This window comes from Akebia trifoliata, chromosome 12 (genome assembly GCF_017979445.1).
Source record: "Akebia trifoliata isolate Shusen 1 chromosome 12, ASM1797944v1, whole genome shotgun sequence".
Taxonomy (NCBI): domain Eukaryota; kingdom Viridiplantae; phylum Streptophyta; class Magnoliopsida; order Ranunculales; family Lardizabalaceae; genus Akebia; species Akebia trifoliata.
Window position 1 is genome coordinate 2,828,460 of NC_141386.1, and position 15,012 is coordinate 2,843,471.

At 34.1% G+C, this 15,012-nt stretch overlaps 1 long non-coding RNA gene across 2 annotated transcripts; it reads right to left on the reverse strand.

The window, feature by feature from the left end:
• Positions 1 to 4,540: 4,540 nt before the first annotated feature.
• On the reverse strand, positions 4,541 to 9,094 carry LOC147388606 (uncharacterized). 2 transcript variants are annotated; one of them, XR_015170639.1, is made up of 5 exons: positions 5,895 to 9,094; positions 5,688 to 5,765; positions 5,345 to 5,467; positions 5,028 to 5,110; positions 4,541 to 4,961 (listed from the first exon to the last, which is right to left on the reverse strand). It is a non-coding gene; the product is annotated as an uncharacterized LOC147388606 (long non-coding RNA). The 2 variants fall into 2 exon arrangements; XR_015170638.1 differs by having other exon boundaries at positions 5,688 to 9,089.
• Between the last annotated feature and the right edge of the window lie 5,918 nt (positions 9,095 to 15,012).

Below are 15,012 nucleotides of genomic sequence, written 5' to 3' on the forward strand. Positions count from 1 at the left end.
ATTAGATTAAAAAAAAAATACATATGAGTAATTTTATTATTTGCAAATGTCTTTTTTTTTTTTAATTTAAAAGGATAAGATCGGCTAACATATAATTAATAAGCATTTTCTTTAATTTATAAATTAAGAAATGAATTCAGGAGATTATTTTTTTGAAAATAAAATCTCAATTTGTTTCATGTGGAAATGTTTTGGAAAACATGTGCTTAAGAAGATTTCTTATGGTTGGAACTCACTGAGATGTGTCATTAAAAGAATAAAATAAATAGAGTTTATTTCAAACATTTGATCTTATTGAATAAACGATTAAATATACAAATTAATAACCAATTTGCAAACCCAAATAGGTATGAATCAAATGAATTCGTAATACGATTTGTACTGGGTTCTGGGGATACAACAAACCACGTAACTAACCAATTTGCGAACCCAAATTGAACTTGTTGATATTACATATATAACAAAAAATTTAATTACATTTTATCATTTCAGTACTTGATATATGTTTATATTGTTGTTTATACATGAAACTTGAGTCAATGTGTATTTGTTTATCTTAGAAATTTGTATCATTTTGGCTATAATTTGTGTAGAGGTAAAATTTTGGATGTCATCGATTCCTCGAGATTTACCTCTAACAATCAATGTTCACTGTTATTGATGCACACAAACGATTAAAATCACACAAAAAAATCATAAAAGAAAAGGAAAAAAAGGGAGAAAAGACAATAAAAAATATTTGTTTACGGGATTCGTCCCAAATCTGAACTACATCCCCGGGCTTCGTAGAGTATTCTCCTATTCTTGAAGCAAATACAACATTTACAAAACCTAGCCCCCTTTTTTATTTTTTCCTCCTCTCCAAAGCCCCTTCTTTTTTAGCTAATAGCTCTTCTTATATAGATAGAAAGTCAAACCCTAAAAACAAAGTAAAACTATTTAGGATTCTCTACAAAATATTTTCTTATCTAGAAATAGATATTCTCTAGTCAATTAGGAGATTTCCTATTTTTTAAAAATATTACAATCTTAAACAAATAAAATCTAATCCTAGATATGCCAATCAATGCCTCGAGATACTCATTAAATCTATCATGTGACCAATATTCGTCTTATTTACGTCACGTGTTTAATATTGATTTTACTCTCTATAGTTAGCCCCTTCTCGTTGGTGGAGATTGGTGAAGCCGAGATCCACTTTTGAGAATATTACACTACTCTTGCGTCTCCATTTTATTTTACGAAAATATTTTCCCCTTATCTTCCTTGTGCTCACTTAGGGTCTCTTTAGTCACTTAGGGCAAAGCAGTCACTTGGAACATTCGTCATTTAGGACCCTCATCCTATTACAATAAAGTTATCACTCGGGACATTAGTCATATAAGACCCTTAAGCCACTCCAGGCTGCTCTTTCACTCAAAATATATTGGCCACTCATGACCCCTATCCATTCAGGTTTACTCTACCACTGATGACAAAAAAACTTTATCAGTTTGGACCCATCACCACTCAGGGAGGCTTTGCCGCTTGGAACATAAACTTAATTTCTTGGGATCCTCTTAGAATATGGATTAAACTTCCTTAATGAATTTGATTTGCTAAGGTGGTGTTTGTTTCCACTTCAAAATGCGGATTTCAGTGCATTTGGTAACGAAGTGCATTACGAATTTGTGTTTTTAAACGCAAATATGAAAAGCTGTATTTTGAAGCTTTTCTAATCGCATTTGCGGGAGACGCGAACTACCCAAAAACGGTTCAGACAAAACAACGTAAATGCCCCTCGATCTCTCTTCTTCTCTTCTCTGTCAACGAGGCTTTTTTTTTTCAGTGGTGGTTGATTACTGGAATTTGATCGAGTGGTGAAAATTTGGTTTTTGAAGTTGGGATGGTCACAACAAAGTACCTTTCAAATAATTTCAATGAGAGCCTGGCCTGTGAGGGTCGGCGTTCGTCTTCCTAAGGTGTAGAAACATTTCGAAGGTTTGATTCTTTTCTCCTCTCTTTCAATTATTTTGATTTTTAGGTTGATGTGGATTGTTTATTTCATTTTACTTACATATTAATTGGGGTTTTACGCTTTTGATTGGGTGGTTTGATTGGTGAACAAATTCATTGACCAAAGCATATAATTCTTATGTGGAATTGATTAAAAGTAAAGAAATGGGACAGAAAGTTAGGCTTGCTTGGATGATGGGGCAAATGCACCAAATGACAGATAAACTGTGGTGGGATGCACTTTATAACTGTCTTGAGTCTTAAGCATTGGATTTGTAGGTGTTATTTAATTTAAGCTTCCACTAAGATGGAAATTTGTTTAATTTTATTGTGGTGATTTATCATACTTTTTTTTTATACTGATTATTGTCTTGTTTTGTTTGATTTTTTTTTTTCCTGAGGTTACTATGAAGTTCTTTACCTTTTTAAGGTTTTATGTATTCTGTTTTCAGTGAGATAAGATTCTTAAGCTCTTACCCTATTTTAAAGGTTTTCTCTTTGTTTTTGGTAAGTGACACTTTTTCTAGATCTTTTTTTATATCTTCGTAGATCTTGTCATTTAATTTGATAGCATTATGCATATCTTTTTCATGTCGAAAAGAGAACTAAAAGCTCTTGATGTAGATTGGTGAGCTGATTTTAAGACAGAAAAAAGGTTTGATGGAGTTTCTCCACCTTGAAGAATCAAGTTCACATCCTAGATATCTCACCTAAAATATATATTTAAGAACCAAAAAAACTTATACAAGATTTTTAAAAAAGAGTATGGGAGCTCTCTCCTTACATTTGTTATAGAATTTTAGAAAAGAAATTAGCCCCAATTCCAATTAAATTACTTACTAATTTGTCCATATCTATTTTTGAAAGCCTTGTTGAAATAAAAGAGATCTTAAATTGACTTTGTGGGGTTAAACTTATTGTACATGGGATCCAGGCTTTCTGTTGGTTGGTCTGCAACTATTTCTTGAATCTATGTTTTTTAGCTTTTGGGTGTAAGCTTCTTCAATTCCCCCCTCCACATAGTAAAATAACTTTACCTCATTGAGCTAAAATTAATTTTCTATATTTCTTGTTAGATCCTTGTATTCTAACTTTGTTAAATATTGCAACAACCTTCAATATCTCTTTAGATTTGCACCAATTTTTTTTTTAGTAGAGGCCTCCAAAAGCTTCATTGGCGAGTATGTCACTCAGTATTTTGTTTGATAAAATCTTTTGATTTATTCACTCGTTAGTCTTTATGGATCTTGAGTTCCCTAGAATTTGTTGTGCCAATGCTTCTCAATGCATGAAACAAGTCAGTATCGTTATATCATCTAAGAGATCATTCTATCGTCTTTCTTAGATTTTCAAGACTTCAAGGTAATATATTTCTTTTGTATTTGATCGAGTTTTTATCATATACTACATACTGATCATGTAGTGTGGATTACCTAATAAATGATGTCAGAATATAAATGAGATATTATGTGAATGTGTTATAAATATAAATGATACTGGTCATTTTTGGTACATTCTAAGTGTATTATCAACATTAATCATGTAAGTATTTTGTTTATCAAAAAATTTTCATATGTCCATTTTTAAGAGTAGATGCTGTCGAAATTTCTATAGAATTATAAATTTTTTATAATTTTTTAAAGAATTATAAACTTTTTAAAATTAAAATAATTATTTTTGTAAATTGTTAATATAAAATTATTGTATTTATATATATTTAATGTAATTATATATTTATAAGGGTATTTTGATAATTTTTTATGCCTTTTGAATGTACTATCAACCTTAAGGGTATTCTGGTCATTTTACCCTAATACAGCAGATTCTAGAAGTTGTATCAAACAATAAGTATCAGATTCTGGTATACAGCACAACACTTTTACAAAACTCTATCAAACAAACTTTTCAGTGTTTCAACTTCTGACAGTAGATTTTGACAATAGAATCTGACAACAGATTTTAGCAGCTGAATCAAATGGGGCTTAAGTGTTTTCCCTACAACCTGTAACTCTTAAGCAACACCAACAAAAAATAATAGCACGTGCACAGAATATAACGTGATTATTAAATCGCTACCTGCGATTTCTTGATGTGCCATTACTTTTGATCTGATTATACCCATATTGATCAAATGGTTTAACAACCAAATCAAAACCCAATGGGGTGCCCAAAATTCCCCCACCATTCATCAATCCATCTTACCCATTGATTTCTTTAAACTATTAAGAACACACACCATACTCTCCAATCACTAGTACAGAAAAGACTTTAGACGTCGATTTTTACCTAATGTCTAAAACAATAGACATCGGTTTAAAATCAGATATCTACGGCACTAATGGCTTAAGTCTATACTTTAGACATCGATTTTTAACCGATGTCTCATGCTTGCATTAAACCAATGTCTACAAAAAAAATTCATGCATCCAAATAAACTCACCAGACTACAATTTATTTTTTTCTAAAACAAAATATATTATAAAATGCTAAATCATAATAACCAATTTTGTGTACCAAGATATACAACAATAAATAAAATCTGTCATTTATAAAATGAAAAAGCTTTATACTCTATGATGACGAATAAAAAATATTTAGATCTTTCCATTAAATCATTTGCTATGAAAAACCTCTGTTTTGTTTCAATAATTTCCAAATCAAACCTCAAGACACAATCTTTGTTCTTTTGACCACTCAGCCCACTCTAAAGTGGCAGGAGCTTTAAGCCTTAAAGTCGTGAGTGCTTCAAGCCATAAGTAATCATAGAGTATCCCACATAGAGCGTCTCCTCCCCTGGCTTGAGTTAAGAATATAGTGCTGTCTCCCTTAACCAACAATGATGAAGAAACATTGATGTTATAGAGCCTGTGCAACCCATGGATCCCGTGGTGACAAACAGTGTTATCCATCCCTAAATTCAACACTTGAAACACAAGGTGACCCATATCTTGATAATTCACGTAAACCTGCAATTGGACAAGGTACTAAAGCAAAGTCATGAATGGGGCTCGCATACTGAAGCTAAGTCTTGCCTGAAACTTTCCAAAGTAAATGAAATGTTTAAGTTGTTTCATTTCAGCCACCCCAAATTCTGAGATATCCAAGCCAAGACAAACTGACACAAAATGAAATTTTGAATCGTTCATGGGCCTACTTTTAATCCTATTAAAAAAATCATTTTGCTGCACTTAAAAACTATTTTTCAAAAGCTAATAGATCATTATCGGTCTCACACTTCAGGAATTTCAAAGTCTAAGTAGCAAATGAAATAATTTCAAACATTTATGTAATACTTGACACCATATAACTCTAAAGAAAACATGCATCAAAAGTCAAAAGCATTTAATACCAGAACATTGGCACCAATGCTTGTTCCAACAGCAAATAGAGGAGCCTTAGGCTATTCTTGATGAAGATAGTCAACAACTTCTCGTATGTCCTCGGTCCATCCCGCATTATAAAAGCAATCAGACTGTTGTCCAACATGTTAATGAGAAATTCATATTCATAAACAACAAAGAAATGTAATGAAGACTAACCAGACGAAACAACACTTATTACCCAGGTCGAATTTAGAATTTATTTGAATTTTGTGACATTTTATACGATGTGATCGTGTTAGTTTTCCTCAAATTGGGGGATAAAACATGAACATATTATACATTAAAAAAAACATAACTTTAAAGAAATACCTGAAAAATCAATCTGGCAAGAAGAAGCTTCCACTTCTTGGCAAGGAAAAGAATTTCTATCGTAGTCTCAATGCAAAACTTAAAACCCACATAAACCACAACACCAAATCAATCATGAGAAAACCAAGAATGTCTAGACCAAAAAATTCCATGACATTAAAGATAAATTAGAACATTTAATGTTTTTTTATCAATGTTAGTTTTAACCTCTAAATCCAAGAACGTCTGAACCTTTATTTGACTGGAAATAAGAACTTTGAATAACTGATCCCCTAATACAGATATCCAAATCAAAATGAAGAAATAGATCACGGAAAGGTAGAGGCTTGGAGTGCTTCATTTCTTTCTGAAATGCCAAGCTCACCAACAGTTTTTGGGTTGTTCTTGCCTCTCGTCACTCTACTTCCAAGCCCTCAACATCATCATAGAAAATCCTTAACTCAATCTAGAGCAGCCATAATGAACATCAAAATTGTTCTGTGCTCACCATCTGAACATCATTACTTACGAAATTTAGTACTAATTCTCAAATTTGGATGAATTTTTTAATCAAAACTCTCCTAATAAAGATCGAGGTTACATTACAATAAACAAATTTTAGTTCCTAGCAAACTAACCTAAAATCTAAATTTCCCAAAAAAAACGTGTAAAATTGGAGCACTGAAATCCAAAACAAATGAATGAAAATGAGATATAATGTGAAAAAAGTGAGCGTACCATGAGTATTCAGCAAAAGATGTCAAGTTCTATTAACAATAATTCAAAAATCTAAATAAATAAAAAAAATTCTAGATAAAGAAGAAGTTGAATAGACTTTAGATGATTAATTATATAAATCAAATAGTGTTTATATAGCAATCGAAAATCGACATTAGTTTGACCACCATGAGTATTTTGAAATCAATCACCTAGATTGATGGCGTAATCAACGACCATGATGTACATGATGAGGAGATGGATAGTGAGGCCCATGATGAAACTAGCCCTCCCACTCTAATTGAGGATAAGGCCACCACATGAGATTCGGAAACCGGCCCGGTTCTGTGACTAATGGGGAAAGTGGTGGTCGTTGTTTAGGAGGAAGATACGATCTTAGTCAATGGACCACCTTATTTCCTTTCTTTTCTTTTGCTTACTCTCTTTAGTAAACTTTCTTTTTTTTTTATTGCTAATTATAGGAAAATGGAGTATCAGACAGTGATGTTTCCTAGTTTGTTTTTACTTTCTTAGTAAGTAGGATATATGATAAAAGGCACAAACAAAGTAGTAAGAAGTAGTTTTGGGAGGTAGTTCTTTTTGGAATAAAGACACTGCAGTCTTTGTAACATGTGTTGCTTGTGTTGGATTGCCTTGCGTTCCTCTTCTCTCATTCTATTTACTTTTCAATTCTAATTCCTATTGGAACTGTATTATTTGGTATCAAGTGAGGATCTACACTGCCACAGGGTCGAATGTGGTGGGATTCGCAATAAAGATGTCGACTTAAGGGTCGATATTCCGGATTTTGAAGTCAAGACACGCCCTGACAAATTTATCGATTGGATCAACACGATAGAGCGTGTGTTTAACTACAAAAAATTACCAGATCATCGCAAGATAAAAATTGTTGCCATCAAACTAAAGAAGCATATCTCGGTTTGGTGGAAGTAGTGGAAAGCGAAATGAGAGAGGCAAATGAAGCCAAAAATTACTTCTTGGGAGAAAATGAAAAAAGTACTTAAAAAAAAATTCTTGCCTGAATCATATATACAAGATGCCTTCCTTAAAATGTACACAACTTCCAGCAGAAGAATCGCACAGTGGAGGAATACATGGAAGAGTTTGATCTTCTTACAATGCGTTGTGGAATCACTGAACCAGAGGAACAAACAATTGCTAGGTTTCTTGGGGGTCTGAAGAAAGAAATTTACAATGTCGTGCAACTCCAACACTATTGGACCTACAATGATCTTTGCAAGTTAGTTCTTAAGGTAGAAAAACAACTCAAATCAAGGGGAACTCGTTAGCCAACGTATAATGAAGGTGGAGGGGCTAATTCTCGTGGAATTAATTTCAACCGGGGAAGTATTTCTCAAGATGTTCCATCGCGGTCAAATCCAAACCAGCCATCGAGAGCATCTAGCTATAGCACCATCTAACCGTCGTGATGGGGTTGGTCCTACTCATCCAAACGGCTCCAATAGCAAAGCGACACAATGCTTTAAATGCCTAGGGTTTGGGCATATTGCTATGGATTGCCCTAACCGTAGATTCATTAATCTAACTGAGGAAGCATTAGGAGAGGAAGAGTTTTAGGATAAAAAACGAGGTGATAATGAAGAACAAGAGGCCGAAGACCTCACATGGAGTGATCATGGAGAAACCTTGGTTATTAGACGGAGTATGAATTTATCATGCATTGAAGAAAAAGATAATTGGCTACGCAACAATATCTTTCATACAAGGTGCACCGCCTATGGAAAGGTATGCAATCTGATTATCGACGGGGGAAGTTGCGAGAACATGGTATCTCAAGAAATGGTTGATAAGTTAAAACTGAAAACAGAGAAGAAATTGAAACCATACAAGCTCGCTTGGTTCCGCAAAGGCAATGAAGTACATGTTACTCAAAGGTGTTATATTTCTTTTTCTATTGGGCAATCATATAAGGACTCTGTTTGGTGTGACATGGTGCCAATGGATGCATGTCATGTTTTATTTGGAAGGCCATGGAAATACGATAGACGTGTAATCCATGATGGTTTCAAAAATACTTACACCTCTTACAAAGATGGTGTAAAGGTGATTTTGGGACCATCTGAGATGGAGAGTATTCCCAAGCCCATTAAGGGAGAGGGTAGTAACTTTCTGTCTATGTCAGAATATGTTGTCGAGACTAAAAATCATGAGGAGTTTTATGCCCTGGTTGTGGTTGAGGAGAATGAGGACAAGGAATCAGTGCCTCCTGAGCTAGAACTTTTAATGAAGGAATTTGTTGATGTTATAACAGAGGAGTTACCATGGGGGGGGGGTTACCACCAATGCGAGATGTCCAGCATCATATCGACCTTGTTCCAGGTGCTACCTTGCCTAACAAGCCATCCTACAGAATGAGTCTTGAGGAACATGATGAGCTACAACGTCAAGTAAATGAGCTGTTAAGCAAGGGTGTGTTACAAGAGAGTATGAGTCCATGTGCAGTGTCTGCACTATTGTCTCCCAAAAAAGATGGGTCATGGCGTATGTGCGTGGATAGCAGAGTAGTAAATAAAATAACAGTAAAATACAAGTTACCCATTCCTCGCCTCGATGACATGTTAGATCAGTTAGCAGGATCCCATATCTTCTCAAAAATTGATTTGCAAAGTGGATATCATCAGATACGGATTCGCCCAGGAGATGAATGGAAAATTGCATTCAAGACACAGGAAGGTCTATACGAGCCATTTGGAATTTCGAATGTGCCAAGCACCTTTATGCGGCTACTGAACCAGGTTTTTAAACCATTCATTGGCAAATTCGTTGTGTATTTCGACGATATTCTGATTTACAACACAGAGTTGGGGCAACATTTAAATCATCTTCATCAGGTTTTTGGTGTATTGCGGGCACAAAAACTATATGCCAACCTGAAGGAGTGTGATTTTATGACTGATAGCTTGATTTTCTTGGGTTACATTATCTCCGCATAAGGCATCAAAATGGATCCAAAAAAAAATTGAAGCTATACTTAGTTGGTCAAGTCCTAAGAGTATACATGAAGTTCAGAGTTTTCATGGATTAACCACTTTTTATCGGAGATTCATTCGTGGCTTCAGCTCCCTTGTTGCTCCTATTACGGATGGCCTAAAGGGTGCGATATTTAGGTGGACCAAGGATGCTGAAGACAGTTTTGTGTTGGTCAAGAAGAAAGTGACCGAAGCACCTGTTTTAGTCTTGCCAGATTTTGAGATGCTATTTGAACTTGATTGTGATGCATCACACATAGGGATTGGCGTTGTTTTGAGTCAAGGAGGACGAACTATAGCCTTTTTTAGTGAGAAATTGAATGATACTCGGAGGAGGTACTCTACATCCCAGATTGCTCTCTTAGAATAGTTATCATTAAAGAAAGTCATAGTGGAGGACTTGGCAGGCACTTTGGTCAGGACAAAACCTTAGCTTTGGTCAAAGATAATTTTTATTGGCCCAGATTAAACAAGGATGTCAACTGATATGTGAAGCAATGTAGAATATGTCACGTGGCCAAAAGTCACTCTCAAAACACGGGACTATATACACCTTTACCCGTACCAAAGGCACCTTGGGAGGACATTAGCCTAGACTTTGTGTTGGGCCTTCTGCGGACTCAATGAGGTAAGGACTCTATTCTTGTGGTGGTTGACAGGTTTTCGAAAATGGCACACTTCTTAGCATGCGACAAAACATTTGTTGCCAGTCGTGTAGCTGAGTTGTATTTCAAGGAGATAGTGAGATTGCATGGTATACCGAAGACCGTGCCTTCTGATCGTGATGCCAAATGTGTGGGACATTTCTAGAGAACCTTATGGCGCAAGATGGGGGCTCAATTACAATTCAGTAGTTCTCACCATCCGCAAACTGATGGATAGACCGAGGTTGTAAGCAAGACATTAGGCAATTTACTAAGGAGTTTAGTTGGGGAGAACAAGCAACAATGGGATCTAAGTTTACCACAAGCGGAGTTTGCATACAATCAATCAAAAATTAAGTCTACAGGGAAAACCCCTTTTGAGGTGGTATATGGAAGAAACCGAACAGTCCGTTCGATCTAGTTCCATTACCAATCGCAAATCGATTCAATGGTGATGCAGAAGCAATGGCAGAATATATTAAAGACCTTCATGCACAAGTTCGAATGAAATTGGAAGAGAGCAATGCCAAGTATAAGGCTTTAGCAGACAAACACAAGAGATATGTTGAATTCAAGGAGGGTGATCTTGTTTGGATCAATCTCCAAAAAGAGAGGTTTCCTCCTGGTAAGTATGGAAAATTACAAAATCGAGCTACAGGACCATTTCGAGTCCTAAAACGTATTGGTGAGAATACCTATCAGATTGAACTTCTAGGAAACATAAGTGCTTCAGCTACCTTTAATGTTTCTTGATGAGTTTAATTTTGACTCGAGGTCGAGTCTTTTCCAACCAAGAGGGATTGATGGCGTAATCAATGACCTTGATGTACATGATGAGGAGATGGATAGTGAGGCCCATGATGAAACTAGCCCTCCCACTCTAATTGAGGATAAAGCCAACAAAAGACCACCATGTGAGATTCAGAAACTGGCCCGTTTCTGTGACTAATGGGGAAAGTGGTTGTTGCTGTTTAGGAGGAAGATTCGATCTTAGTCAATGGACCACCTTATTTCCTTCATTTTCTTTTGTTTACTCTCTTTATTAAACTTTCTTTTTTTTCTTGCTAGTTATAGGAAAATAGAGTATCAAACAGTGATGTTTCCTAGTTTGTTTTTACTTTCTTAGTAAGTAGGATATATGATAAAAGGCACAAACAGAGTAGTAAGAAGTAGTTTTGGGAGGTACTTCTTTTTAGAATAAAGACATTGCAGTCTCATTAACGTGTGTTGCTCGTGTTGGATTGCCTTGCGTTCCTCTTCTCTCATTCTATTTACTTGTCAATTACTAGTTCCTATTGGAACTGTATTATAGATGAATCTTTGAAAGCTAACCAATCAACTAAATCATCAATATAGAACCCTAATCATCAACCAAAAAATGTAGTAAGTCCGTGAGATTGCAGTGTTAATACTCGGATCAGAAATCCAGACTTCCTCCAATGCCTCAGACTAGAAATCGATGACCGTGAGATGGAGAGATTTGTTCGTTCGAGAGGGATAGCTTCGTCTGAGAAATCGAGATAAGCCGAGAGAAATCGATATAAAGAGAGAGAGAGAGATCGAGGCCGATCAAGAAAAAGAGAGAGAGATCGAGAGAAAAAGTGAGAGTGATCGAGATCTAGAGAGAATAAAGGTGAGTTAAATCGAGAGAAAAAATGTCAGAGAAGTCGCTAGGGTAAGTTTGGTTCGACTAATTTTCAGATTTGAAGGATCTTATTCTAAATTATAAAATTAATACGAAGGTATTTCTAAAAATACATAATTTTGAAAAAGCGGTTGAGTTATACGATTTTGTTTTATATATATCATTATATCCTATTAGAATTCAAACATCACTTTTAATACAAACAGATGTCTAATTAAAAAAGGATGGAGTTGTCTAAAGTTTTTTTTTTTTTTTTAGTAGTGATGAATGTAGATTGAGATCATCTTAAAAGTGATTCTTATTCGATTTCACTTTGTAATTTTTGTGAGTGTTTTTTATTTGTTCCCACAGATGATGCTAATGTGTAAATGTAAAATCTTGATGTTGTTGATTCCTCAAGATTTTGAATTCCTAATAGTTCTCCTTATATAGATAGAAAATTAAACTTTAAAAAAAAAAAAAAAATTTAACCATTTAAGATTCTCTACAAAATCTATTATTATCTAAAAATAGATATTCTCTAATCAATTAAAATATTTTCTATTTCTAAATAAAATTACAATTTTTATCAAATTAAATCTAATCCAAGATATACCAACTAATGCCTTGAGATACGTATTAAATCTATCAAGTGATCAATAATCGTCTTATTTACACCATGTGTCTAATACCAATATTCCTCTCTATAATTTGTAAGTTGCATGCTTGAATTACATGTATGCACAAGTGATCAAACTACTAAAACATAAACATAGCAAGAAAAAAAAATTATCCCAATCTATGAATATGAACCACAGTCACTCTAAAGTGGCAAACCGTAAATCCAAATTTGCACCAACTAAAAACTAGTATCACACAAACTTGACAAAAAACACACATAATTTAAAGCATCATACAGAAAATGTAGATTTCAGTAACTTCTCACCAAAATAAATATTTACTTCTTGGCTTAGAATATATATAAGGAAAATGTTCGACACCCTACTATTTGTCCTACGTGTTTTGCCCTACATAAGTTAGAAGTTTTGTTATGAGCTGATTTTTTGTGAGGATAATCTCTATGGTAAGAAGATCATTCTCACCAAAAATCAGCTCATTCCAAAACTTTAAAACCCATGTTTACAAGTTGAAAAATCGTGGACCGTCCATTTTTTGTAAACCAATTTTTACGGGATTAGAAGTTTCAGAATGGGCTGATTTTTTGTGGGGATGATCTCCCCACCATAGAGATCATCCTCACCAAAAATCAACCCATTTCAAAAGTTTTAACCCATGTAAGACAAAACGTAGGGCAAATAGTAGGACACCGAACGCTCCTATATATAAATAAAATCAGGATCCGTGTACTCATAATTCTTCAACTCATAAATATGGGGTTACAAGTTTTAGAATTAGCTGATTTTTTGTGAGGATGATCTCCTCGTCATAGAGATCATCCTCACCAAAAATCAACTCAATTCGAAACTTTTAGCCCACATAGGACAAAACACAATTTACATATATTAGATATATTTTTTATACTCTTTATTGCATAAAGAGAATCTGAGATCATAAAATATGCCGCAAATTAGAGTTTCCCCCCGTAAAAATCTCCTATTTTCATAATCCCCACTGTCATTATTACCATCATCATAACTATCATGACTATCACCATCACTATCATAATCCTTACCGTCACAATTAACATGACCAATTTCACCATCAACATCATTTCATCGTGGTTTTCATCATCTTCATATTTCAAATGGTGAAGAAGACTGGTTTGGAGAAGAAAACTCTAAATGTTGTAGGTCATTTAAACCATTTCCCATTAGTTGATAAGAGAACACAAGGTCATGGGGTATCACCAATTTGAAAACAAAAGGGTGTCTCAAATATTCATGAACATGTGGAGATTAGATGTAATATTCAAAAACCCTTTAATCAATTTGTTAAATTACAAAGAAGCCCCTTTTGATACGTAGGCCTTTGCACATGCCACCTTGTAGACAACTAAGTAACAAATGCATAGAAATCAATGTACTAAAAATAAGAAACCTATTACATATGTTAATTTTTTTTTTATTTATTGATTTGGACATTAATACTAAAATAAATTATCTTAGGGGTGCAACTTGATCCGGTTCAAACTGAGAACCAAACCAAACCGATCTTAATTTGGTTTGGTTCTATTAGCATTTTGATTTGATTCTGATTTTTATTTAGTGGAACTGACCTATGTTGGTTCGAATCCAATTTAACCTCAACTTGAACTAAGTTATTTATACCAAACATTCTTCTTATGATTGGATCCCAGATCAACTAATAAGTATTGTCTTAGTAATCTATTGCCTCACTAACAAGCTAATCAAACGCAAGCCCCTCCTCATTGAATTCTTCTTTTTAATTGAAATGGATAAACATAATCTCACAAGAAACTTGGTACTGAAAACAGTTAATTTTAGATACCAAAATACCCTAAATGATAACTTATTATAAACAAAAGTTTTGCTTATAATCCATCACTAAAACATTTTATACCTACCCTTTGACATCGTCTCAAAAAATGTGTATTTTTTTTTCTATTTGGCAAACAAGATTAGTGATTAGTAATTAGCAGTGATGGATTATAAGCAAAACTTTTGTTTATAATAAGTTATATCAATCACAAATATTTAACTTCTTAAAATTATTAGGGTCACGATACTCCAGTTTATCTGAAAATCTCCAAATCATAATCTTTAAGAGTTGTGTTGGAGTGACCTCAAGATTGTACCTTATATCATGGAAGTGGATAGAACCATAAATGCTTTTTCACTCGTATCTCGATGAGCAACATCTATGATTCCTATCCATTTTCACATTGAAATGTGCAATTTGAGATACAATCTTGGGTCACATCAGCATTATTCAATCTTTAAATACAAAATTAATTGGAGAAGAAAAACAAGAAATCAATAACCACATAACACATGAATTTAAGAAAAACTTTGAATCACCAAAAAAATGTGAACCCAGACCAATTTAACTAACTTAGCACATAAAATTACAGTTTTGCCCTTTTGATCAATGCTATTGGTTAAGTGTTGTAACTCCTTATTAACATGTAACATTAGGATATTGTCATGGTTGGATCAGAAGTCCAAGCCTTGAACTCCAAAGTATGAGGACTATAACAACATGTTTGATAAGTATGGGCTTTTGTTCACAAGTGCCCTAAGGGCACAGGCAAGGTGCATTTAATACACCTTGAAATTTTATTTTATTTTTATCAAAAATATTATAAATAATATTTTTCTTACCAAAAATACACTCAAATGCTTATTTCCAAGATGTATATATGATTTAAA